The sequence below is a fragment of the Carya illinoinensis genome, chromosome 1 (genome assembly GCF_018687715.1).
Source record: "Carya illinoinensis cultivar Pawnee chromosome 1, C.illinoinensisPawnee_v1, whole genome shotgun sequence".
Taxonomy (NCBI): Eukaryota; Viridiplantae; Streptophyta; class Magnoliopsida; order Fagales; family Juglandaceae; genus Carya; species Carya illinoinensis.
Window position 1 is genome coordinate 36,739,597 of NC_056752.1, and position 10,856 is coordinate 36,750,452.

Sequence of the window (10,856 nt, forward strand, 5' to 3'; positions counted from 1 at the left end):
TTTTTTTTTAATTTCTAGTTGGATCTATGCATTTGGGGTAGGATTTGAAGAGTTGGGGTTGGATATGAAGATTTGGGTTTGTAACCTTGTATATATGGAGTTTGGTTGGACGAAGTAGGGTAATGGGTTGAAAAGTCCGCTTGTTCATTAGACTATGGAGAATGGACAGTAGCTCAAGGTGGGGCTACGAGTGGGATAGAAAGTGACCACCCTGCCCATGCAAGTGTGGTGGTTGGGGGAGGGTCCTTTCACCCACATTCTTTGCCACTTTCTGATTAAAGAAATTTGTAAAAATGAAAATGCTTTTTTAAATGATAAAAAATTAATTTTAGAGAGAGAAAAATAGCCAAATTATTAAATAAAAACTAAAGGATAACGAAAACCAACCACTTAAATCAAGGCATAAATCAAGGCATAAATCAAGGCCAACCATATTTCCATTCATCTTTTGTAATTTTCAACGACAAATATTCTAAATATCTTCAACTGTTACACAATTTCAAAGAGCATGTGCTATTATCTTCTTTGGCAATGCCACATATGGGGCAAAGATCTTTGTCAATCTCATTGTTTGCTTAACCAAGTTGAGTCTTGTAGATAAACTGTTGTTATGAACTTTCCACATAAATAGTGTCACAACAATAGGTGTATTTATATGCCAAATTCTTTTCCATAGACTACCCTTGATATAGCCCTTTGAAGTTTTGCCTTAACATCTTTTGTCGGTGATATGCTATTTTCACTTAAAAAACACCACTTGCAGTGTAATTTCAAATCTTCTTGTCCTTGTTATTATCCATACAAAGATACACTCGAAAGATTGTTTCAACATCGTGTTCATCAAACTTAGCCTTTATAAGATTGTAGTTCTATTTTCTAGCGTCTGCATCAACTGTATAAGCTATCGGTTTATGGCCCATTTATCCTTTCAAACAGATACCTTTCTACCATAAGGTATTCTCCTAACTGAACACTATTTTTAGTAGGTCCCTAGCACCACAAATACTTCGCCATACATAAGAATGATTGTAACCCACTCTTCCACCTTTGTTGGTACTCTACTCCTACATAGAGGTGTAACCAGTCTAGTTGGTCCAGTTTTAAATATATTTTAGAACAGAACTGGTATACACTGGTTTTAAAATTTGAATAATCGATATCACACATGTTACACCACTAAATCGGTATTTTCGATTTTACTGGTTCCGGTTTAGTTTTTCAATGTATTATATATACTATATAAAATATACTATAGTATATATTATATACTATGAAAAAGCAGTGGTTCTACACAACACTACACCTAGAGGGGGGTGAATAGGTGTAATCTAATTTTTATGGCCTTTTGAAAATTGGTCAACCAAGCAATTAGTAAATGAATCAAATAACACAAATAATCAACACATGATTTTGATCACAGAGTGGAAATTCATTTGAAGAATATCTTCAAAATCTAAAACCACTTTGAGTGTAAAATACCACCTCAAATCTACTATAGAAATTTTAGTTCGTTACAACCAATTTAGAAACACTCACAAAACATTCATAGTAGCTAAACTTGGCTTGCAACACCAGAAGTGACCCACTCAATCTCTGCACGCATGTAGTGTAGGAACTCCGACCTTTCTATAGTTTCCCACGAGAACTTCTCGATCTCTGTAGCAACAGCAGCTCCGGACTCTTCCGGCCAACAAATATGTCCACTTCAATCGACTTATGTAAAAGTTGATTTTGAGTATGGTGTGATGGAGAAGTGTTTATCTAAGAGAGAATCAACCAAGTGGAGGAGAGGTTGCTCTAAAAAGTTCTTGGAGACCCTTAGGGTTTTTACTCTGATTCTCCACACTTAGAATAGAAGTTAAGCTGTTCTATTTATAGTTCCAATCAAAGGAGACGCTTCAAAACCCTAAATTGTAAGTGATCTGGAACATTAGCTCGAGCAAAGTATTAAGCGAGGGTCGAGCGAAGTATTGAGTGAGGGTCGAGTGGTACACTCTGCCTGATTTCGCTCGAGCTTAGTTTCGAGCAAGGATCAAGCAGCACACTCTACCTGAGTTCGCTCAAACTCAGTGTCGAGCGAGTATCGAGCGGTACAATCTACCTGAGTTCGCTCGAGCACCCTATTGAGCGAGGGTCGAGCGAACACATCTGTTTTGACCAATAACGAGCACACTTCAAGCCTTTCCGCAACAACACTTGTTACAACACTATTTTACATAGGTTTTCACAAGAATATGCCAATACACTCATTTTTCCCTCAACATTCCCCTGAGTTGATGTTAGTACAATTAACACTCCACACTCCCCCTGAGTTAGTACAATTAACACTCCACACTCCCCCTGAGTTAGTACAATTAACACTCCACACTCCCCCTGAGTTAGTACTGTACTACTCCCTCTTTTCGTCACAACAGCCAAAGGGTCTCAATCATCACCATCTGCATCCTCATCATCCTCATTAAGTTGCCCTTCGATGTTGTTGAAATGTTGGGTCACAAACTGCTGCAAGTTATCAATTTTAACATCGAGGATGTGATCTGTAGCATCCATAGTATCGAACCGGACATTAAGACGGGCTAGATACTCAAGAACCTGCTGAAAGCTGGGCTCAGGCGAACCGAGGGCCGAAGTAGATGGTGCCAAGGTAGACGGTTAAGAACTGGATGGCCGAGAGCTCAAAGGCTGAGAAGCGGGAGCGAGAGGGCGCTCAACAAGGAGAGGGTGTGGGATGGTGTGAGCACGACTAAGCTGGACAGTCCTACGACCAATAAAAGCCTTAAGTGCAATTCTAGGCTCTTGGGGAAGTAAAACGACTGACTGGGAGAGGGCCAATCGGGTGATTAAACAAGCTAAGGGCAAACCAATCCGTGTTTTGGAGGATCGATATGCCTCAAGAATAACTCCAACACAGAAGACTTCCTAGATCAATGGAAACACCATTGATTAAGGCATACAGTAGAGTGGCACGGTCAAGACTCACATCACTATTATGACTAGTAAGATCTAAATTAGTAAGAACAATCCTACTGAGAATGAACTAATCAGGTGTAAAACGAGCAGTCGAAAGAGGGGTCGTCCCTTCCCAATTATTAGGCCGACCACAAAGACATCTAGCAATGACTTGTGGACTGGAAGGAGATGTCCGTGTATAGGGATACACATGATGGGACAGACGAGGGGCATTTAGCAGATCCGCTATCATGCCCGAAGTTACCCGGAAGAGAATGTTCTGGAAACTGACCTCAAACGAGCCATCATCAGATACGTTATGAATATTGGAGTAAAACTCCCTAACCAACTCCACAGAATGAGTGGGATGACCAGTGGTCAAGGCTTGCCATTGGCGAGACTCAAAGATGCGAGGAATGATGGTCTCGGCAAGCTCACATAGAGCGACTTCACCCTCGACTATAGGAGTACGTTTAGAGAAGTTCTGAGAATACAACTCCTGGGCCCATGCATTACGAAAATGGGCTTGAGTGGGTGCAGGGGGGTTGTGGCGAGGATGAACACGTCGAGACATGGATTTGCTGTATACAAAGTCAGTGACGTTAGACAAGGCTAAGGTAATGTGAGCATATCTAATATGTCAAATGCATGATGATGATAAAATGCAAAGCTTGACCTTCATGCCAACCATGCTGACACAACAATGCCAACCAACAATGCAAGTCCAATGATACATGCCTAGTCCAAAATGAACCATATGCATGCCAACTAACCATGACTAACCATGCTAAAAACAATCATGCCAAACATGCCGACCATGCTAAAGCAACTATGCCAACCAACCATGCTAATGAAAAAGACACAAAACCATTTTCCTACCCAACTAAGTCAAGGTTGGGTTTTTAAAAGCAATGCAAGACCCATGCCCCTTCTAAAATAAACCACCTTCAAACACAATGCAATCTCAAGTTAAACGACGTCCCAACACTAGGATAGACATGAAATAGGTATGTAAACAATGCTATGCCAACGTATGATGAAAAAGAGAAAACAAAAATAATTGAGGCATTTTACCAAACACTTGGAGTGCATCTAGGTGAGAAACTCGGGCTAAAACCCTTGGGAGTTTCAAGAGCCTCCTAAATATAACAAAACACACAACCATTACTCCAAAGGAGTTTCAATAAACCAAAAGAAAGGAATACTTTCAAGAAATTCACTCAAAGAACCCCAATCCGAAACCCATATGTAAAACAAAAGAAATTCATCCAAAAGAAATTCACCAATCCACGAAAAAACAAAAGAGAAAGGGATTTACCTTGATTTGGAGATGATTTCGGAAGAAAACACAAGTGGAAACCGAATATTTTTTAGAAAGGGAGATGAAACGCACGGGAAGAAGGAAATAAGAGAAAAACGTGCACTGCTCGAGCGGCGCTAGGGCTTTTATAACAAGCCTTCGCTCGAGTGAACTTAAACTCTCGAGCAGCCTGTCGAGCGGTTGTCGCTCAAGCAGTGTCGAGTAAGGGTTGAGCGAGACCTCTAAAAATGCATATTTTGCCCAGTTTTGAAACACACAACACTCACATGACTTGGATAAATGCTGGGAAAGTCAATTTTCAAACCAAGAGTACATATCAAATGCAGAGGAGCATCATATTCTCATAAAACACGCAGGTAAAAACAAAGTATCACAAGGAATATAGACGTGCGTGTTTAAAGTGGTCCTTACTCAATCAAGAAATTTCAACCGTAAAGCGTGAGCGGGGTTGGGTTGAACATAAAACCATAAATGCTTGGGAAGCTCTTCCAAAATACAGAAAGTCAAACCCAATGCTGCTAGAACCTGAATCTTTCTGTTTAAATACTTGTTTCAGTATGTTCAAGAAAACAGAAAACTTATTCTGTTTTTCACCTTTTTTTTTTATTATAACAATATCACTTTTTCTTTTCCTTTTGAGATACCATATTTTTGCATAAGTGAACTATAATGAGGTCATCTAGCCCGTGGTCAATTCTATATATAGGTAGAGCTTCCTACCACCTTTGATTGCCTCCCCAATAAACTCACAAGTGGCAAAATGTCAATTGATCGAGTTTGGAGTGAAGTGTGTGATGCCAGTCACAGATTACAAGAGATACTCATGTTCTAAACCTTTGTAAAACATAGGTATATGATACAAATCTCAAAAGACACATGCACCTAGATTTTAGAATTAACAACCTCACTATCATATAGCGCAATCATGGAGTGCATGTAAGGGCAGCAATCAATGACAATGAAACTAGACAACTAACAAACACAAAATAAACATCAACAACAAAATAAAACGAAAATGCATGTAAAGCATGTGATGCATATAATGCACACCTGTTAGTCTACAGCACCAAAACCATGTGTGGCTTGCGTCTTTCCCTTTTGGATGATCCACCTTGGTACCCATTTTCTTGAGTAGGGCTTTTCAATTCTCTTGGAGCTCCTCCTAAGCTGAAAACAGTTTGGTCGGATGTACCAATCTTATCGCGATGATGACACATGGGGCTTGCTTTGTGAACTCTTTGTCTCAAGAATGTTGAGACATTCTTCGGGTCATTCATGTAATTCTTATCCCTTCTAGAAGGATAAACAGTTATACTTTTAATGAATGTAGGAGCATGCACAAAGTGACTCATTAATTTAAAACAGTCTGGTCTAATATGGCCTATCTTTCCACAGTGATGACATATGAGGCTCATGTTGCGAGCTCCTTGTCTTTTGGGAGGAGGATAGACTTTTGCACTTACAAAAGTTTCTTACCCTTTTCAGATGGATGAGTCTTCCTATTCTCAGTCATTGCAGGAACAAACATTGTGTTTCTCACATTTTTATAAGAGACTTTTGAGCTTGAAGGAGCATCAGGATTATCTTCAAAGTAGCCTAAACCACTCTTATTACTAGAGGACTTTCCTAAACTTAGGAGTTTGTCAAGCTGGTTTGTCCCAATGGAGAATTTCTGTAACTTAGTATTTAACAAAGTTAGCTCACTTTCATGAGTTGTCACTTTATCTTCCAAAGTCACATTCCTCTTTTGTAACTCATCTGTTAGACCAATGGCTTCTCTTAGTTTGCCTTGGAGTCCTTCATTTTCTCTTTTGCATAAATCTATTTCCTCAATATGTGCTTTATTGAGTTTCCTCAATTTCACACATTTCTTATACAACTTCTCATAGATTTCCTGCAAGTCATCTTCATTCCCGGATTCATTTTCATAAACACTCTCAATTTCAACCACTGATTCACTGCTATGACTTTTCCTTACAACTGAGGAAGTGAAAGCCCTGTAGTTGAGATTTTTCTTAATGAGAGAATTCTCTTATGAGTCACTTGACTCAAACTCACTATCAGTCAAGGAAGCAACATTAGCTTTCTCTTTGGCCTTTTTGTAATTTGCACACTCAAATCGAATGTGACCAAAACCATGACATTCATGGCACTAAATATTGTCATTGACAGCTCTAGTGTCTCGCTTATAGCTTCTTTCTCAGTTTTCTGAACTTGAACCCCATTAAAACCTTTGAACCTTCTCTTCTCCTGTCCTGGGTTTTTCTGGGCAAACATCTTCCTTAATTTTTTAGCATAAAAAGCTATCTCCTTGTCACTCATGGCAAGTTTATCAGAAGATTCACCAGACTCCTCTCTAATAGCATTGAGGGCTATGGACTTGTTTCTCTTATCCATAGGAAGAGTATGTTCATAGGTTTGTAAGGAACCCACCAACTCTTCAATCCTCATGTTGTCCAAGTCTTTGCTTTCTTCTATCGCAGTGACTTTGGGACGAAACCTCTTAGGAAGAGATCTAAGGAATTTTCTCACAATTCTGTTCCCAGGTATTTTATTCCCTAAATTAAAATGAGAATTGACAATATCATTAAGTTTGCCATAGAAGCCATCAAAAGTTTCATCATCCTTCATCCTAAGTTCTTCAAAGTTGGTGGTCAGCATTTGAAGTTTAGAATTCTTTACAGTCTTGGTACCTTCATGGGTAACCTCAAGAATGTCCCATACCTCTTTGCAATTTTCACACATGGAGATTCTCTTGAACTCCTCCTGGGACACAGCCATGAACATCGCATTCAGGCCTTTGCTATTCCAACTACACTCGTTGACTTCATCCCTAGAGTAATTTTTTACATGCTTGGGGGTTTGGACTCCCTCAATGACTGCAACCGGTTGTTTCCATCCCTTTGTTACAGAAGTCCACACTCGTTCATCCACAGACTTAAGGAAAGCTCTCATTCGAACTTTCCAATACGCATAGTTGTTTCCATAAAAAAATGGTAGAGATGTGAGTGATTGAGACCTATCCATTTAGACCACTATAACAAAATCACACTCAGGAACTAAATCCTAGCGGAGTGAACCCGCTCTGATACCAATTGAAAAAGCAGTGGTTCTACACAACACTATACCTAGAGAGGGGTGAATAAATGTAATCCAATTTTTATGGCCTTTTAAAAATTGGTCAACCAAGCAGTTAGTAAATTAATCAAATAATACAAATAATTAACACATAATTTTGATCACAGAGTGTAAACTCATTTGAAGAATATCTTCAAAATCTAAAACCAATCCGAGTGTAAGACACCACCTCAAATCCACTATAGAAATTTTAGTTTGTTACAACCAATTTAGAAACACTCACAAAACATTCATAGTAGCTAAACTTGGCTTGCAACACCACAAGTGACCCACTCGATCTCTAAATGCATATAGTGTCGAAACTCCAACCTTTCTATAGCTTCCCACGAGAACCTCTCAATCTCTGCATCAAGAGCAGCTCCAGACTCTTCCGACCAACAAATATGTCCACTTCAATGCACTCATGTAAGAGTTGATTTTGAGTATGGTGTGATGAAGAAGTGTTTATCCAAGAGAGAATCAACCAAGTGGGGGAGAGGTTGCTCTAAAAAGTTCTTGGAGACCCTTAGGGTTTTTGCTCTGATTCTCCACACTTAGAACAGAAGTTAAGCTGTTCTATTTATAGTTCCAATCAAAGGAGGCACTTGAAAGTCCTAAATTGTAAGCGATCTGGAACATTGGCTGGAGCGAAGTATTGAGTGAGGGTCGAGCGACACACTCTACCTGAGTTTGCTCGAGCTTAGTGTCGAGCGAGCGTCGAGCGGCACACTCTACCTGAGTTCGCTCGAATTCAGTGTCGAGCGGAACAATTTGCCTGAGTTCGCTCGAATTCAGTGTCGAGCGGAACAATTTGCCTGAGTTCGCTCGAGTGCCCTGTTGAGCGAGGGTCAAGTGAAGACATCTGTTTTGACCAATAATCAGCACACTTCAAGCACACTTCAAGCCTTTCTACAACAACACTTGTTACAATACTATTTTACACAGGTTTTTATAAGAATATGCCAATACACTCATTTTTCCCTCAACATACTATATTATATAATATAGTATATTATAATGTATAACGATATAGTTATAATATATAGTTATCTATATAAGATTTTAAAATTTAATGTTATATTAATTAGTAATTTAGAATATAATACAAAATTATTTTATATATAATTATATATTATATATAAATTATATATAATATAATAAGTCATATAAAATACTTTATATAATATAAAAAATTAATATATATATATATATATATATATATATGAAACGGTCTGATCCAATTTGGCCCAGTGTTTGAAAAAGGGAAACTGGTACCAGATTGAACCAATTTAAAACCAGACTGACCCACCAATTTGGTCTGTTATACCAGTTCACTGGTTTTTTTTCACCCTTACTCCTACGTTTCACCTTATTAATTTGGTTTCCCTTCCTCCCGCCCCTACCATCGATGAATATCTTTTTCTAAATACTAATCCCTAATTTTTAGTTTGGAATTTCCATTCATCTACTATCAAGTTCAGTCCTCAATTGATTTTTACAGATTTGCCAAAATTCTTAATAAAGCCCGTCATGTGGCTTGTAATAAATATGCATTATGATTCATTTTAGAAATGTATACAATCTATGTGTCATGATAATAATAATCAATAATCAATATTTAAAATTAAAAAAGAGACTAGATTAATGAAAATGTAAATTGACCTCTTCTTTTCAATAAAAGGGGTCGCCCTACTCCCAAAGAATAGAGGGTGGCCTTGACCACTAGAGATCTGGGATGGCTGAGTGGCCTCCTTGCTTCTCACTAGTAGTGACTTTGTGACGCCCCCAAATTCCGTTTGGGATCGGACGGATATTTGAAGCGTCGAGACATGCAACACAAGGTTACCTGCCCCCGTTCATGACATATAAGATGCAATATTCCTAACATGCATATAACATTATGCAATATTCGCAGCGGATAATTTTTTTTTAGCAATACTATGCACCAAACTGAAAATATTCCCAATACTTAAAACATACTTCATATATAAAGATCCATTGAATAACTAAGATCACAACACTAGTCCAAAATAGTTATGATCTAAAAGTATTGGAGATGCAACTTCATCGTTCAAGTAGTAATTTAACTACTATATTAACATTAACAACGCACCGTCGTTCAGTCGACTGTGTCTAGTTGGTCAGCTCCTGATCCTCCTTCAGGTCCTGTAACAAGATCTACCATTCGGGGGAATAGTAGTTAAGACTACCATAGTGAGATTTGATTACAAATCTCAGCAAGTTAACAAAAAAAAAAAAAAACTTCCACACAGGCTAATGATGCATGGATGACAATAAAAGCATAAATGCATAATCAAATTCATAAGTAATTAAAACATAACTTAGCATACAATATAGCATAATTGACATAACTGAAATTGAAACATGAACTGAACTTGACTTGACATGAACTTGATTTGAAACTTGACTTAGCATGAACTTGCTCTGAAACTTGAATTAACATGAAAAATATATACTCCATAGTTGTTGTGGCCCCATGTATTCTACGTGTAAATACATACTCCACAGTTGTTGTGGTCCCATGTATTCTACGCAAACTTGACTTAACATGAAAAATACATACTCCACAGCTGTTGTGGCCCCATGTATTCTACGTGTAAATACATACTCCACAGTTGTTGTGACCTCATATATTCTACACATCACAATGCAATTAAATACATACTCCACAGTTGTTGTGGCCCCACGTATTCTACACAAACTGAATGTACTCAAGATGAAACGTGACTGGAATACGAAAGGACTGAAACCCTGACGTAACATAACGTGATTTGAACATAACTTGAAATACATGACCAACTTGAGATAGAAACATTTCGTAACATGGCATAACATATAATAGACAATATATTTAACATGACATACTTGTAATGTACAGTAATACATGACAGAATACATTATGTAACAGATAAAAATTGATGACAGAATATATTCTGTATAATACACAATTACGTGATAACTTGGCATGGCATGACATATATGATAACATACATACATACACTGTAGTTCCTTTACTTAGCACACATACACAGTAGACTGTTAGTAAGTTAAAAGCTAACTTACCTCGATCTCCGCGTTTCTTATAAAACTTTAAGCGCGATCATGAGGAACTGTAATTAGTGATTCTAAAAGTTAGCACTAAATCACTAATAAATTGAAATATGGAAAATACTAACTTAAAGAGTAAAATTTCCATTTTACTCTCTGCATGTAAGAAAATGACCGTTTTACCCATAACTTAAGGATTTTGCATACTAACTCCAAAAGTCACCAAAATTTACATGCATCATGTAAATTTTATCCTCAATTCAAATATCAATTTAGAAAAATTTAAAACCAATCACAACTATTAAAACTCCATAGGGCCGAAATTCCCATATGCTATTTCTATTGATTTTTGTTTCCAACTTGTTTTGATCAACCTTTTGATCTATGACTTATAAATATG